Raw genomic sequence first — 16,419 nt, forward strand, 5'->3', positions numbered from 1 at the left:
ACATTTAATTGAAATACTGTAAAATTACATTAATTCCTATGGAGGATTGTTTCTGGGGAGTGTCAATATAGCCAACTAATGGCTTCAAAGCCTCTTATTGGTCAATAGCAATCCAGTGTTTATATACATCATTGAACAGGGTGCTGGTCATGTGGTGACACACCTCCACTTTAACAATCTACACAGCTCTGACAGCTGCAAAAAAATAACTTGTAGATAGTACACAAGTGTACACACAAGTTGGAGTGTTTTCTCGTGTTCCCATGAATTTACTATGGAGGAAAGTTGGAGTCCCGTTATTGTGCAGAAGATGTCACTTTGGTGTTGGGCTTCTTATCATGAGGACTATTTTGACAAAGTTGTGTGAGATGGGGTTGTGTCTTTACAGTATCCTTTACAACTTTAGTGTTCTTTACAAACCTTTTCTGTCATCCAAATTATTAGTTTTAGAGGATTTTAACTTAGATTGGATTACCCCGGCCTCAGACCATTTTAAGAATATTTGTCTTCACTTTAACCTCCAAGTTGCTTTGTTAAAGAGATGCCACTCTCTAAACCGCTTCACACAAAGTGTCACTGTCACTGTATCACTGTCATTTAGGTTGAAAACTGAATCACAACTCAATCGCTGGTTGAAAACTGTCCCTCCCAAAAGATAGAATTTGTAGATAATTGGCCCTCTTTCTGGGACTCACCCACAAACAGGACCAAGCCTGACTAGCTGAGGAGTGACGGACTCCATCCTAGCTGGAGGGGTGCTCTCATCTTATCTACCAACATAGACAGGACTCTAACTCCTCTAGCTCCACAATGAAATAGGGTGCAGGTCAGGCAGCAGGCTGTTAGCCAGCCCGCCAGCATAGTGGAGTCTGCCACTAGCACAGTCAGTGTAGTCAGCTCAGCTATCCCCATTGAGACCGTGTCTGTGCCTCAACCTATGTTGGGCAAAACTTAACATGGCGGTGTTCGCCTTAGCAATCTCACTAGGATAAAGACCTCCTCCATTCCTGTCATTATTGAAAGAGATCATGATACCTCACATCTCAAAATAGGGCTACTTAATGTTAGATCCCTTACTTCAAAGGCAATTATAGTCAATGAACTAATCACTGATCATAATCTTGATGTGATTGGCCTGACTGAAACATGGCATAAGCCTGATGAATTTACTGTGTTAAATGAGGCCTCACCTCCTGGCTACACTAGTGACCATATCCCCTGTGCATCCCACAAAGGCAGAGGTGTTGCTAACATTAACAATAGCAAAATTTAATTTACAAAAAAAAAATTACGTTTTCATCTTTTGAGCTTCTAGTCATGAAATCTATGCAGCCTACTCAATCACTTTTTATAGCTACTGTTTACAGGCCTCCTGGGCCATATACAGCGTTTCTCATTGAGTTCCCTGAATTCCTATCGGACCTTGTAGTCATAGCAGATAATATTCTAAATCTTTGGTGACTTTAATATTCACATGGAAAAGTCCACAGACCCACTCCAAAAGGCTTTCGGGGCCATCATCGACTCAGTGGATATTGTCCAACATGTCTCTGGACCTACTCACTGTCACAGTCATACTCTGGACCTAGTTTTGTCCCATGGAATAAATGTTGTGGATCTTAATGTTTTTCCTCATAATCCTGGACTATCGGAACACCATTTTATTACGTTTGCAATTGCAACAAATAATCTGCTCAGACCCCAACCAAGGAACATCAAAAGTCGTGCTATAAATTCACAGACAACACAAAGATTCCTTGATGTCCCTCCAGACTCCCTCTGTCTACCAAAGGACGCCAGAGGACAAAAATCAGTTAACCACCTAACTGAGGAACTCAATTTAACCTTGAGCAATACCCTAGATGCAGTTGCACCCCTAAAAACTAAAAACATTTCTCATAAGAAACTAGCTCCCTGGTATACAGAAAATACCCGAGCTCTGAAGCAAGCTTCCAGAAAATTGGAACGGAAATGGCGCCACACCAAACTGGAAGTCTTCCGGCTAGCTTGGAAAGACAGTACCATGCAGTATCGAAGAGCCCTTACTGCTGCTCGATCATCCTATTTTTCTAGCTTAATTGAGGAAAATAAGAACAATCCGAAATTTCTTTTTGATACTGTCGCAAAGCTAACTAAAAAGCAGCATTCCCCAAGAGAGGATGGCTTTCACTTCAGCAGTAATAAATTCATGAACTTCTTTGAGGAAAATATCATGATTATTAGAAAGCAAATTACGGACTCCTCTTTAAATCTGCATATTCCTTCAAAGCTCAGTTGTCCTGAGTCTGCACAACTCTGCCAGGACCTAGGATCAAGAGAGACACTCAAGTGTTTTAGTACTATATCTCTTGACACAATGATGAAAATAATCATGGCCTCTAAACCTTCAAGCTGCATACTGGACCCTATTCCAACTAAACTACTGAAAGAGCTGCTTCCTGTGCTTGAACCTCCTATGTTGAACATAATAAACGTCTCTCTATCCACCAGATGTGTACCAAACTCACTAAAAGTGGCAGTAATAAAGCCTCTCTTGAAAAAGCCAAACCTTGACCCAGAAAATATAAACAACTCTCGGCCTATATCGAATCTTCCATTCCTCTCAAAAATTTTAGAAAAGGCTGTTGCGCAGCAACTCACTGCCTTCCTGAAGACAAACAATGCTTCAGTCTGGTTTTAGGCCCCATCATAGCAGTGAGACTGCACTTGTGAAGGTGGTAAATTACCTTTTAACCTGCATCTGTCCTCGTGCTCCTAGGCCTTAGTGCTGCTTTTGATACCATCGATCACCACATTCTTTTGGAGAGATTGGAAACCCAACACGGACAAGTTCTGGCCTGGTTTAGATCTTATCTGTTGGAAAGATATCAGTTTGTCTCTGAATGGTTTGTCCTCTGACAAATCAACTGTAAATTTCGGTGTTCCACAAGGTTCCGTTTTAGGACCACTATTGTTTTCACTATATATTTTACCTCTTGGGGATGTCATTCGAAAACATAATGTTAACTTTCACTGCTATGCGGATGACACACAGATGTACATTTCAATGAAACATGGTGAAGCCCCAAAATTGCCCTCGCTAAAAGCATGTGTTTCAGACATAAGGACGTGGATGGCTGCAAACGTCCTACTTTTAAACTCGGACAAAACAGAGATGCTTGTTCTAGGTCCCAAGAAACAAAGAGATCTTCTGTTGAATCTGACAATTAATCTTAATGGTTGTACAGTGGTCTCAAATAAAACTGTGAAGGACCTCGGCGTTACTCTGGACCCTGATCTGCCTTTTGAAGAACATATCAAGACTGTTTCAAGGACAGAGTTTTTCCATCTACGTAACATTACAAAAATCAGAAACTTTCTGTCCAAAAATGATGCAGAAAAATAAATTAATCCATGCTTTTGTCACTTCTAGGTTGACTACTGCAATGCTCTGCTTTCCGGCTACCCGGATAGAGCACTGAGTAAACTTCAGTTAGTGCTAAATACGGCTGCTAGAATCCTGACTAGAACCAAAGAATTTGATCATATTACTCCAGTGCTAGCCTCCCTACACTGGCTTCCTGTCAAGGCAAGGGCTAATTTCAAGGTTTTACTGCTAACCTACAAAGCATTACGTGGGCTTGCTCCTACCTATCTCTCTGATTTGGTCCTGCCGTACATACCTACACGTACGCTACGGTCACAAGACGCAGGCCTCCTAATTGTCCCTAAGCAAACAGCTGGAAGCAGGGCTTTCTCCCATACAGCTCCATTTTTATGGAATGGTCTGCCTACCCATGTGAGAGACGCAAACTCGGTCTCAACCTTTATGTCTTTACTGAAGACTCATCTCTTCAGCCTGGCCGGTTCCCCTCTTTCCACTGGGATTCTCTGCCTATAACCCTATTACAGGGGCTGAGTCACTGGTGGGGGCTGTGCTTTGGCAAAGTGGGTGGGGTTATATCCTTCCTGTTTGGCCCTGTCCGGGGGTGTCATCGGATGGGGCCACAGTGTCTCCTGACCCCTCCTGTCTCAGCCTTCAGTATTTATGCTGCAGTAGTTTATGTGTCGGGGGGCTAGGGTCAGTTTGTTATATCTGGAGTAGCTCTCCTGTCCTATCCGGTGTCCTGTGTGAATTTAAGAATGCTCTCTCTAATTCTCTCTTTCTCTCTTTCTTTCTCTCTCTCGGAGGACCTGAGCCCTAGGACCATGCCTCAGGACTACCTGACATGATGACTCCTTGCTGTCCCCAGTCCACCTGGCCGTGCTGCTGCTCCAGTTTCAGCTGTTCTGCCTGTGATTATTATTATTTGAGCATGCTGGTCATTTATGAAGATTTGAACATCTTGGCCATGTTCTGTTATAATCTCCACCCGGCACAGCCAGAAGAGGACTGGCCACCCCACATTGCCTGGTTCCTCTCTAGGTTTCTTCCTAGGTTTTGGCCTTTCTAGTGAGTTTTTCCTAGCCACCGTGCCTCTACACCTGCATTGCTTGCTGTTTGGGGTTTTAGGCTGGGTTTCTGTACAGCACTTTGAGATATCAGCTGATGTACGAAGGGCTATATAAATACATTTGATTTGATTTGTGTACTAGTGCTAGTGGGAGGTGATTTTACAATTTCTTCTAGGTTTGCCGCTGTTACTTTCAAGGTCATTCTACCGTTCTTCATCTGTCTTGGTTACCACTGTCTGGTATGAAGACCATGTGAGGGCAGAGAAGTTGATGGTAAGAAAGTCTCCTTTCCATTCTCCTGTCGTTGTTTCTCCTTCCCCTTAGACAGCGCCTCTGTCAGGGGTATCTGCAGAACAGGTGTGTCATCAGAAGCAACAGGCATGTCACTCCTCCCCATCCCTGGATTCTCTGGATATTCAGGCGAGAGCATCTGATGGCTGTTAGAAGATGCTTCTTGATCCGCCTCTCCTTCGGCTTCTTCCTGGCACATTAACATCTTGGCTCCTGCCTGGCACACTGACCTCTGCTCCCGTTCCGTCCGGACACCCGCCTGGTTTATCAGCATCCTCTGCATCTTCATGGCTCAGTGGTCGCCTCCTTCTCCCCGCCGGGACTCTGTGCACTGGTTTAGATGGTACCACGTGATGCTTCCTTTCACCTGGATGACTGTTGGTGTTGCTAGGACCACTTCGTAAGGACCATCTCACCTTGGTTAGTTCCATTTCCTCAGGAACACTTGGATGTAGTCCCGAGAGACTGAAAAATAGCTTCTATCTCAAGGCCATCAGACTGTTAAACAGCCACCACTAACATTGAGTGGCTGCTGCCAACACACTGACTCAACTCCAGCCACTTTAATAATGGGAATTGATGGAAATTGATGTAAAATATATCACTAGCCACTTTAAACAATGCTACTTAATATAATGTTTACATACCCTACATTATTCATCTCATATGTATATGTATATAATGTACTCTATCATCTACTGCATCTTTATGTAATACATGTATCACTAGCCACTTTAAACTATGCCACTTTGTTTACATATCATCTACTGCATCTTGCCTATGCCGTTCTGTACAATCACTCATTCATATATCTTTATGTACATATTCTTTATCCCTTTACACTTGTGTGTATAAGGTAGTAGTTTTGGAATTGTTAGGTTAGATTACTCGTTGGTTATTACTGCATTGTCGGAATTAGAAGCACAAGCATTTCGCTACACTCTCATTAACATCTGCTAACCATGTGTATGTGACAAATAAATTTGATTTGATTTTGATTTGATTTTGGTCTCCTGGGATCACCGGACTTGGAACCTCTGGTACTGGTTCAGGTTTTTTCCTTCTTTCCGTGAGGTTTTCAAACTCAGACTTATGGCCTCTGCTCTATGATTACACCATACACCATCTTATTTCCATCTCTCATCACATAACAAAATGACATTCCAGCTGAAGCTGGCAACTTCCTCTCCTTCTGGTTCCTAAGAGAGTGATAGCATAAGACTTGCAAAGCAACGAGAAACATAAAACATATCATTATTAACAATGTGATAAGCTATGCATAATTATATATGCCTGAATACCAAAGTTTGAGACCATGACAATTCCCACTCTCTCTTCACCTGACTCTGCCTCCAGGATACTTTTCTGTTGGGTTCCACAAAAATAAAAGCCCTAAAGAAGCTTCCTCATGCTTTCGCCCAGTCTTCCCCTTTCGGCCCCAGGTTCCGAGAGGTGTTCCCAAGTCATGTCATTTTCACTTTGTTCCCCATATCCTCCATTTCAACTTATAGGCAAGTCACCTGATATGCAAGTGTGTTTCCCTAATTATCATTACATCCTCTTGAGGTAACTCAGCACTGTATATGCTTTAACATTGATGCCTTGTTGTTTAGAGTACAATTACCCCAACATCTATCCTCTTCGTGTGATGCATTGACCAATAGAACAAGTAGCTCCTAGACTTAATCCATCTGCATGTATGCAATGTGATAAGCTATAGGAAGCAGAGCTAAAGAGTCTCTCTCTCTCTTTAGCTCCACTTCCTCTGTCATGGTGCTTTCAAGCTCACCCATTATGCAGCTGGACCTTACTTTTTGTGAGAATTATGCACCCACCGAAGAGAGACATGACGATCTTTACCATTGCAGATGCTGTAAGGAGTACCGTATGTGTGGACCGGACCTAGGCAGCTGTGGTCCCACACCGAGCCAAGCGGGTCAGCCGGTTAGGGCAAACAAACGCACCAACGAGACCAGACAAGTTCCCCAGATGAACGGTCCTGTGAGAGGGACAACCTGAATCACACACCCAACACGAACCACCTGATCAAGTTGATTGGGTTGTGTTTGCGCACAAGCCCAAATCAGGTCCTGAAACAGATGTGCCCGGCCGAGTAGAAGACAGGACAATCCCTACACAAACAGGCCACCCATGCGGGTCCGTTAGGCAGTCCGACCAGAGCAAGTGAAAGCCCCTTCCTACCGACCACCCAACAACAGCAAAGCACACAACTCCCCATTCACCAAATCCACACAAATGCACATAAATAACTATTTTTAAACCCCCCAAAGCTTAAGCATGCATGCAGTTATTGAATTCAAAAGCTCTGTATTACTTGGTTCGTTTAGAAATTTGGAGAGACCGACATGGTGATCCTATCGCCGAGACAGGACTTCCGAAGCAAATCACACAAACATTCAACAGAACAAGCTTACCTGTAATTGTTGGGTGCCACCCGTTTCTGAGACTGCCATTGTCAGCTACAAAAAGCGTCATCATCCACTGGTCCCTGTAGCCACTCCTGGCAAGCTCGCCATTTATGTTGTGGAATATTGAATCAAAATATTTCACAGATACCGGAACTTGTAAATTCAATTAGACTTTATTACAAACAGTAACAAAGCCGAGCAATTCCATGGAAGAACCATGGAATTGAGTGAGTTACAGATAGAGAGGAGCAGCTAATGGATTTACCAATGAAGTAAGTTATTTTGGGTTTCGGGCAGGGCTTTAAATTTGGCGGAAGCAATCGGGCCTGGGTAGGGCTGAATGTTACAGGCATGGGTAGGGCTTGTGCTTAAATTTCATGCTCAGGGCTCTAATTGTTATTTCTCAAAAATATAAAGGTCCATTATCTTTTCTACATACTTTATATCTGATTTTAGTCGATTAAGTTTACACAAAAATAAATGTTCTATCCTGAAAATTCATTTAAAAAATCTATATACACTGAGTGCACAAAACATAATATTGAGTAGCTCTCAGAACAGCATCAATTTGTCAGGTCATGGACTCTACAAGGTGTCAAAAGTGTTCCACAGGGATGCTTCTCACAGTTGTGTCAAGTTGGCTGGATGTGCTTTGGGTGTTGGACCATTCTTGATACATACAGGAAACCGGTGCACCTGGCACCTACTACCATACCCCAGTCAAAGGCACTTAAATATTTTGTCTTGCCCACTCACCCTCTGAATGGTACACATACACAATCCATGTCTCAATTGTCTCAAGGCTTTTAAATCCTTATTTAACCTGTCTCCTCCCCTTCATCTACACTGATTGAAGTGGATTTAACAAGTGACATCAATAAGGGATCATAGCTTTCACCTGGATTCATCTAGTCAGTCTATGTCATGGAAAGAGAAGGTCTTCCTAATGTTTTGTACACTCAGTGTATATACATGTATATATCTTTTTTGCACTGTTTGGACTTCCATGACTGACTGCCGCTGGATATTACTGTGTGTGCATGTGCGAAAACTGCGATTTTGAAAAAGTTTGATTATTAATGTAATGGATTTCATACTTTCCACACACCCCATGATGAGATGACTATTATATCACATTATTTTCCAATGAGGTATCCTGCTGCCAGAAAACCATTGTTTGTAAACATTTGTGTTTCTGGTCTCGGCCATACCAGGGCAGTACAGAATGTCACTCCTTACTCTTTGAGATTGCTGCTGGGCAGTCATGCTAAACTATAATAGACAAACATGTAAACTACTACAGTGGACTGCCATCCAACTCTTCTTACAGATGATAACATACACCACAGGGAGTAGAGAGTATAAATTCAGTGAATCAGGAACCAGATGTAGTTAAATCTCTCCAGATTTAGGACTTTCATTCATTTCATTTCATGGGGTATGAAACCCTCCCCCCTGCATCACTAACTGGCACCATTCTCAGGGGCCAAGCCTAAGTACATAGTTAATATTTACTGTTGAGGGCATTAATAAGAAGTTACTTTTTCAAGTGCCTTTGCTGCAACACAGTAACATTTTCAAACTGTTTCATAGGGTGACATCAGGTGCGAAGGTCATTAGAAATCATCTAACAATAATCCCATGTCATTTATTTTTACTGCACTGCAGTATGGGTTAACTTCGTAATGCCCCCAACTGGGGCAGCAGGTAGCCTAGTGGTTAGAGCATTGGACTAGTAACTGGAAGGTTGCAAGATTGAATCCCCAAGCTGACAAGGTAATAATCTGTCGTTCTGCCCCAGAACAAGGCAGTTAACCCACTGTTCCTAGGCCGTCATTGAAAATAAGAATTTATTCTTAACTGACTTGCCTATGTAACAGGGTTATATTGGTGATTCCCCTTGCCACTTTATTGTTAAGCCAATGGGTTTTTGGTTTGAGTTTTGTCTTGCCTTCACCTACTCAACATGGCATCTTATTGGCTGGTTTGCGTAGCTTGCTTACGAGGGGGGATGTTCCAGTTAGAATCGTCCCAGTGAACAAGCACCAAACCAGCGGTAAGTTGTTGGTTGCAAAGCACTGTACATCAAATGTGATTTTTATACTCTCAAGTGATGATTTAAATGTACAATTTATATCAAATTGTTTGTAAATGTTATTCGAACATCACACATAAGATGCAGCGGTTTTTGGAGAATATTTGTTGTGCATTTTGTTGTAAAGAATTCCCGCCAGTACTAGCTAGCAACTTACTGTGTCTGGTTGGGGGGGTTCATATATTTTGTACAGTGCGTGAGTGCAGAGTTGGATGGTGAGCTGTACATTGCATGACGTGCAATTTTGAGCTGTTCCTATCAGGTACATTGTTAAAGATATTATATTGTATATTGTAATTGTATTATTTTGGTAACTAGCCCAGTGAACAAGCACCAAACCAGCGTGCGTGAGTGCAGAGTTGGATGGTGAGCTGTGCATTGCATGACGTGCAATTTTGTGCTGTTCCTATCAGAATAAATCTAGATGACTGGTGCTACACGTTGGAGTTCCGTGTCGATGACTGATTGTAGACAACGCAAGAAGAGTACTGTTACACCTAGTTAAATAAATTAAAAAAATATAACTCACATGCTCAGCTTCACCGCTCTGCTTCAACTCAAACCTACCTCCCAACCCCAACATCTACTGAAATAGGGCTGTTGCACACGTGGATATTCTAAGTTACCAAATGAGGAGAGACAAACTCAATCACCAATTAGGTTATACTTAATCAAAAATATGTATTGTACTTATTAATAAGGGAGTCATCACAACATGCACACCGAGTGGATATAGTGAGAGCTCAATGTTTCTGAGTTGGGCTTGCCTTATATAGTACAACCTTGTTACATTTTCTAAATCCACCACAACTGTCTCAATGTGTCAAACCAACCATAGACTTCTGTGTTCTCATACTAAGAACTGTTTGTTCTTAGAATAGAGGATAACGAAAGACTTGTTCGGAATAGAGAGACCTCGTTCCGAACATGCAAGTTTCAGACTTACAGGGGGTGGGGGTAAGAACAAGAGATGTGCACAGCCGTGGTGGATTTAGAAAGATAGTTAGGTCACAACAGCATCTTACACAACCAGAGTAACAGGATTGTACATACCCATAATTTAAAGTAATGTTAATACTACCGCCGACAGCGAGCCAGGCCTAATCACCCAACATCAATGCCCAACCTCACTAATGCTCTTGTGGCTGAATGGAAGCAAGTCCCTTCAGCAATGTTCCAACATCTAGTGGAAAAAAATCCAAGAAAAGTGCAGTTCAATTATATTCTTCTCACTATAAAATCATATAAAATAATGGCACAGGACTTAAGCATATCTTGTCCGCTAAATGAACAAGCCTACAGCCTGACTTGACGATCAAACTTGACTATCTAGATGAAGTAAAAGTCGTAACAAGGTTTCCGTAGGTGAACCTGCGGAAGGATCATGGCGCATAGCCAGATAACATAGGCCTTCATTTAGTAGGCCCACTCATTCTGCACCTGAAATGCATTTTCTTCATATCATAATGTTTCTTTAGACCTAAACTAAAATAAATAATGGGTGTATTGTAATAGTGTACGTTTCAATTGGTTTATTAGACTTTTTTTTAAATGTAGATGTTCCAAAGACATGCATATTCAGATTGTATGCGTGGAGGCTAAACGTGTTTATGTGATTAACAGTCAATTACCATGAGACCGGCAGTCATTTGTACTACAATAATCTGCTAACAAAATGTCATGACCGCCACAGCCCTACCCTGAATATCCTCTGGCTCTCACATCTCTATGGTTGGTCACTACTACATCTACATACATGCATTCAGTGGTGTAAAGTACTTAAGTAAAAATTCTTTAAAGTACTAGTTTTTTGGGTCATCTGTAGTTTACTTTAATATATATTTTTGACAATGTTTACTTCACTACATTCCTAAAGAAAATAATGTACTTTTTACTCCAAACATTTCCCCTGACACCCAAAAGTACTCGTTACATGTTGAATGCTTAGCAGGACAGGAAAATGGTCCAATTCACACACTTATCAAGAGAACATCCCTGGTTATCTCAACTGCCTCTGATCTGGCGGACTCATTGAACACGAATGCTTCGTTTGTCAATTATGTCTGTTTTGGAAAGTTCCCCTGGCAATCCATTAAAAAAAAAAATTATGTGCTGTCTGGTTTGCTTAATATAAGAAATGGGAAATTATTTATACTTTTACTTTGATGACAGAGTGCCTTTTGGATTTTGAATTACTTTTACCTTGATACTTAAGTATATTTAAAACCAAATACTTTGACTTTTACTCAAGTAGTATTTTACTGGGTGACTTTCACTTTTACTTGAGTCATTTTCTATCAAGGTATCTTTACTTTTACTCAAGTATGACAATTGGGTACTTTTTCCACCACTTAAGATATTGGATCTTAACCACAATACATGGGCTGTGTTTGATTACCCATACTAACATACTGTATACTACATACTTAATGAGTATATACTACTATTAGTGCATCTTAGTATAATGTAAACAAACGGTATCATTTCAGTTGAGCATACTAGCACTTCGCCTGTCTACCAGAAGTTGATGCTGTTGCTATGAACCTCTTGCTAGCTTGTTAACATAACAAATGAGTATCTAAACATTTTACGATTTAGGGTGTGTTAATAAATTCAATCTGCAATCTGCAGTGCGCTCTGGGGGTTCGTAAATCCAGAGTGTTGTCAGATTGTAAATTCAGAGCGTTTCACTCTTGGAGCGTTCAGAGCGCGCACTGTTGTGGGGGCTGTGCTTTGGCAAAGTGGGTGGGGTTATATCCTTCCTGTTTGGCCCTGTCCGGGGGTGTCCTCGGATGGGGCCACAGTGTCTCCTGACCCCTCCTGTCTCAGCCTCCAGTATTTATGCTGCAGTAGTTTATGTGTCGGGGGGCTAGGGTCAGTTTGTTATATCTGGAGTACTTCTCCTGTCCTATTCGGTGTCCTGTGTGAATCTAAGTGTGCGTTCTCTAATTCTCTCCTTCTCTCTTTCTCTCTCTCGGAGGACCTGAGCCCTAGGACCATGCCCCAGGACTACCTGACATGATGACTCCTTGCTGTCCCCAGTCCACCTGGCTGTGCTGCTGCTCCAGTTTCAACTGTTCTGCCTTATTATTATTCGACCATGCTGGTCATTTATGAACATTTGAACATCTTGGCCATGTTCTGTTATAATCTCCACCCGGCACAGCCAGAAGAGGACTGGCCACCCCACATAGCCTGGTTCCTCTCTAGGTTTCTTCCTAGGTTTTGGCCTTTCTAGGGAGTTTTTCCTAGCCACCGTGCTTCTACACCTGCATTGCTTGCTGTTTGGGGTTTTAGGCTGGGTTTATGTACAGCACTTTGAGATATCAGCTGATGTACGAAGGGCTATATAAATAAATTTGATTTGACGCTCTGGCCGAGGAGTAGGGTTGATCTGAGCTTTCAACTGCAGTCAAACACCCAAGCTAAACTGGCTAACGTTGGCTAGCTACTTCGAGACACAAATGAGAGAACACCTCACTCTGACCATTTTACTCGCCATAGCAGAGCTGGTTTTCATGGTGTCATGTTATCCAGAGTGTTGGTGACTGTAACTGTGCTGCTGGCTTCAATTTTTTCCGCTTTTTTTTTGCCAATGTTTACTGACACCGGCATATTCAAAGGTGCATGAGAGTGCTCTGAAATCAGAGTCCATTGAAATGCATAGCAATTAGCTAAGAATGATGTAAATAATCAAGTCAATCAATACATTTTGGTCAGTTAGTTAGATAGCAGTGTGTTAATATACTGCTTGGCAAGTTTGATGTATTAGTATCCAACTGACGTTAGGTAACTAGCTAACATACTGCTGTAATGCTAGGATAGAGTAACAAATTGTCAGCAAACATAACATATAACGTAATTTATTTGAAAGTCATTACTTTATTACATTGCTCAACATTTTCTTAACATTTGTCATTAGTTAGTTCAATGGATTTGTATTCGCTCTCATCGGACTTCGGGGGCATATTTTCCAAAATGTTTTTCAAATCTGAAAACGTTGTGAAGCCACGCCCATTTTCTGAATAATTGCATTATGAGCCCTAAAAGTACAAAAATAGTGTCCTCTGGTGAATTTATTACAACATCCCGGAACTTTTGGCATACTAACTATATCCATACTATGACCAGTAAGGATACTATAAACTCAATTCACGTCACAAATAGTAAAGTTAGTATGAGTATTCGAACACAGCTTAGGAGAGAAGAGCAAAGACAAGAATCAGAGAAGCTCTTAGTAAATTCCACTGAGTGGAGCTCCATACATCATAGATACCAAAAAAGGCAGGAAAGCTGAAAAGGCATATGTAAAGTTGCATTACAACCTTTCCACAACCACACGCTGGCATGCTTGACAGACATGGAGTAATTTCTATAGCATATCTGAAAAAAGATCCCTTTTCACAAGGCAGCAATTTGATCTCGGAGCTCCCTTCATCTGTGCTCATGCCCCTGCGCTCTGCTGACAAACACAAAGCTCTGAGCCCTTCAGACTTGAGACAGTCAGGAAAACAAGGCCTTAAATTAAACCTGTCATATTAAGTGAAGAGACGCTTTCTAATAGCAAACATTTCACGCATGAATCCCCTGGGAAAACCTTTTGGAATTATTTTCAGAGCATATAACTTGTTTTTATGTCAGGTCAAATTTGAGAATTAACAATGCCACAACGGGGTCATTGTGGTTTACGGTGAGTGTCTGCAAGTTTTCACGCCAGGGTAAAACAAGATATGTGTATTTGCTTAAGATAGCAACAGGCACTATAGCATGCTTGACAACCATAATGGCATAATAATCTGTATTGCCCATCAACACTTGTAATTTAACCATTAAGGCCAGGCACCACAGGCAAAAATTGGGATTTCTGTCCATTTTCAGATTTTTAAAAAAATCATATAATTCAAAATCTTGTTTTCTAGAGCATATCGTTAGCTAGTCCATACATGGCTACATAGTGCTTTGTGCTGAAATATGAGAAAATCACAAAGAATATACCTCCAGTATGTGAATAAAAATAAGCAATCTCAGTTAGCCAATGCGAGGAAAGCAGTGAATGAATGAAAAAATGAGCCTGATCAGCCGATTGAGGCAGTGGAGGTACAGGTAGAGGAGGATAAGGAGGTAGCCGGCAGCAACGCGTCGAGATGCACATTAGTCGAGATGAAGATGACAGCTAGCAGCGATCAACCATACAGCAGCCAGCCAGCCAGCCAGCCAACAGTGGCTTTTATTCCATATGTCACATATAAACCAACTTGTACATGATATGACTTGTGTCTAAAAACTGGACAGAAAATCACCATAGACCCCACCAACCAGGGACTCCGTAATTCTGTGATGATAGAATGTGCACACTGTGAAGGTGATCGTGATACATTTAGGAGGAGTGTTTACTCTTCCTCCAGGCTGCAGGAGTGGTCCAGGAGTGGTGGCATTTGCTATAAATGTGAGGATGGTTCTTCTAGCCCACAAACTTGGACTTGGCTAATTATGCAGCTCCACAGAAAGTCCTAGGGATTCTTTCCTTGCGTCTCAGCTCATATCAGAGACATGACAGGAGAGTGACAGGTAAATAAAAAGGAGAGTAGCCCATTGTCAGGTGACTTGCTGTGTATAAATAATTATTTCCTTGTTCCAGCAAATGTATTCAAAGTGAATAAACAGTGATTGGAAAGCATAATTGTACAATGAGACTGTCACACTGTAACCTGTACGCTGGGAGTCGGAAAGCAAGTACAGGGAGTGAATCATTGAATAAAGAACTAGACCATGGTACAAACCAGGAAAACTTGTACAGACATGACAACACCTGAGGAAAGAACCAAGGGGAGTGACAGATATAGGAGAGGTAATAAAGAGAGTGATGGAGTCCAGGTGAGTGTCATGAGGCGCAGGTGCGCGTAACGATGGTGGCAGGTGTGCGCAATGATTAGACAACTGGCAACAACAAGCGCCAGAGAGAAGCGGGAGTAGACGTGACACACATAGGCCAAGAGTGTAGTGTCATAGGGCTGTAGCCTACTGTGATTACTGAGAAATTGCTAATATTTACATAAGGTAACATGCTGATATTTAGTCCTGCAGTTATGACTGACATGTCAAAAGACAACAGACATGAGCACTATGTTGCAGAGATTCAGAGAGGGCTACAGTCAATGGAGAGTGCTGCAAAGCTAATTAGAAGAGCATACGCATATATAGACCCAGACATAGCAGAGATGCTGAAGGAGGATGAGGATGCCATGATAGACATTCATATATCCTTTGATGGCAAATGGCACAAGAGAGGATTCACTTCCAACTACGGGATAGGTGTGTGCATTGGTTCTGGTACTAGCGAGCCCTAGAAAATGATGAAGATCCACCCAGTCAGTCACAAAAACCTCGAAGGCCATACATTTTTGAATAGAGAGGTTGCAAAGAAAATGGTACCTGTATATCATATGATGTCAAATGGTAACCTCAAAAGAATGTAGCACAGAGGAACCCAGAATGCAAATGAATGTCTCGCTGCAATGCCCCAAAACGGTCTTTGTGGGCAAAAGCCGCATTGACGCAGCAGCTAGTATGGGTTCAACGATCACTGCTATTTCAAATGTGATGGACAAATTGTGGATTGACAGCACTTTAGTGACACTGGAAGCAATCAGAGAGGTGGATGCGAGGCGTGTTGTGAGAGCTGATGCTGCTTCAATGAAGTGTGCCAAGCGTAGGCGCAGGTCCCATGACACAGTCAATAAAGTAAATCGGCACCAGAAACAACTCAAAGAGGGCCTTAATACATTTGTTTCAAGCAATAGAGCATATGCTTTGTTGAATAAATATGCAGTTTGGAGCAAATTCGCATATCACTTTGCCCAATTTGTCACATACATACAAGGCTTTTTGTATGGCTGTTGAAATGCGCAGAACATTAATCAGCTATGCCTGTCCCTTATTTAAATATCAGTGCTTGTGTGAAATGTCGTTGTCTGATGCAGCTGTATTGACCCTCTGGGAAAATAAACTTGGTTAAGCTTTCATTGTAAATATGACTGTTTTCTTAACTGACTTGCCTAGTTAAATAAAAAGTTGGGGTCTCTATAAGCTTCAATATGAGGTCCTAAACCTAGCATGAAAGTATGGGCTAATATAGTCTAAATGTTTGCCTTGGGGTAAGTTGAGGTGATG

Source organism: Oncorhynchus mykiss, chromosome 3 (assembly GCF_013265735.2).
Source record: "Oncorhynchus mykiss isolate Arlee chromosome 3, USDA_OmykA_1.1, whole genome shotgun sequence".
In the NCBI taxonomy this organism is placed as follows: Eukaryota; Metazoa; Chordata; class Actinopteri; order Salmoniformes; family Salmonidae; genus Oncorhynchus; species Oncorhynchus mykiss.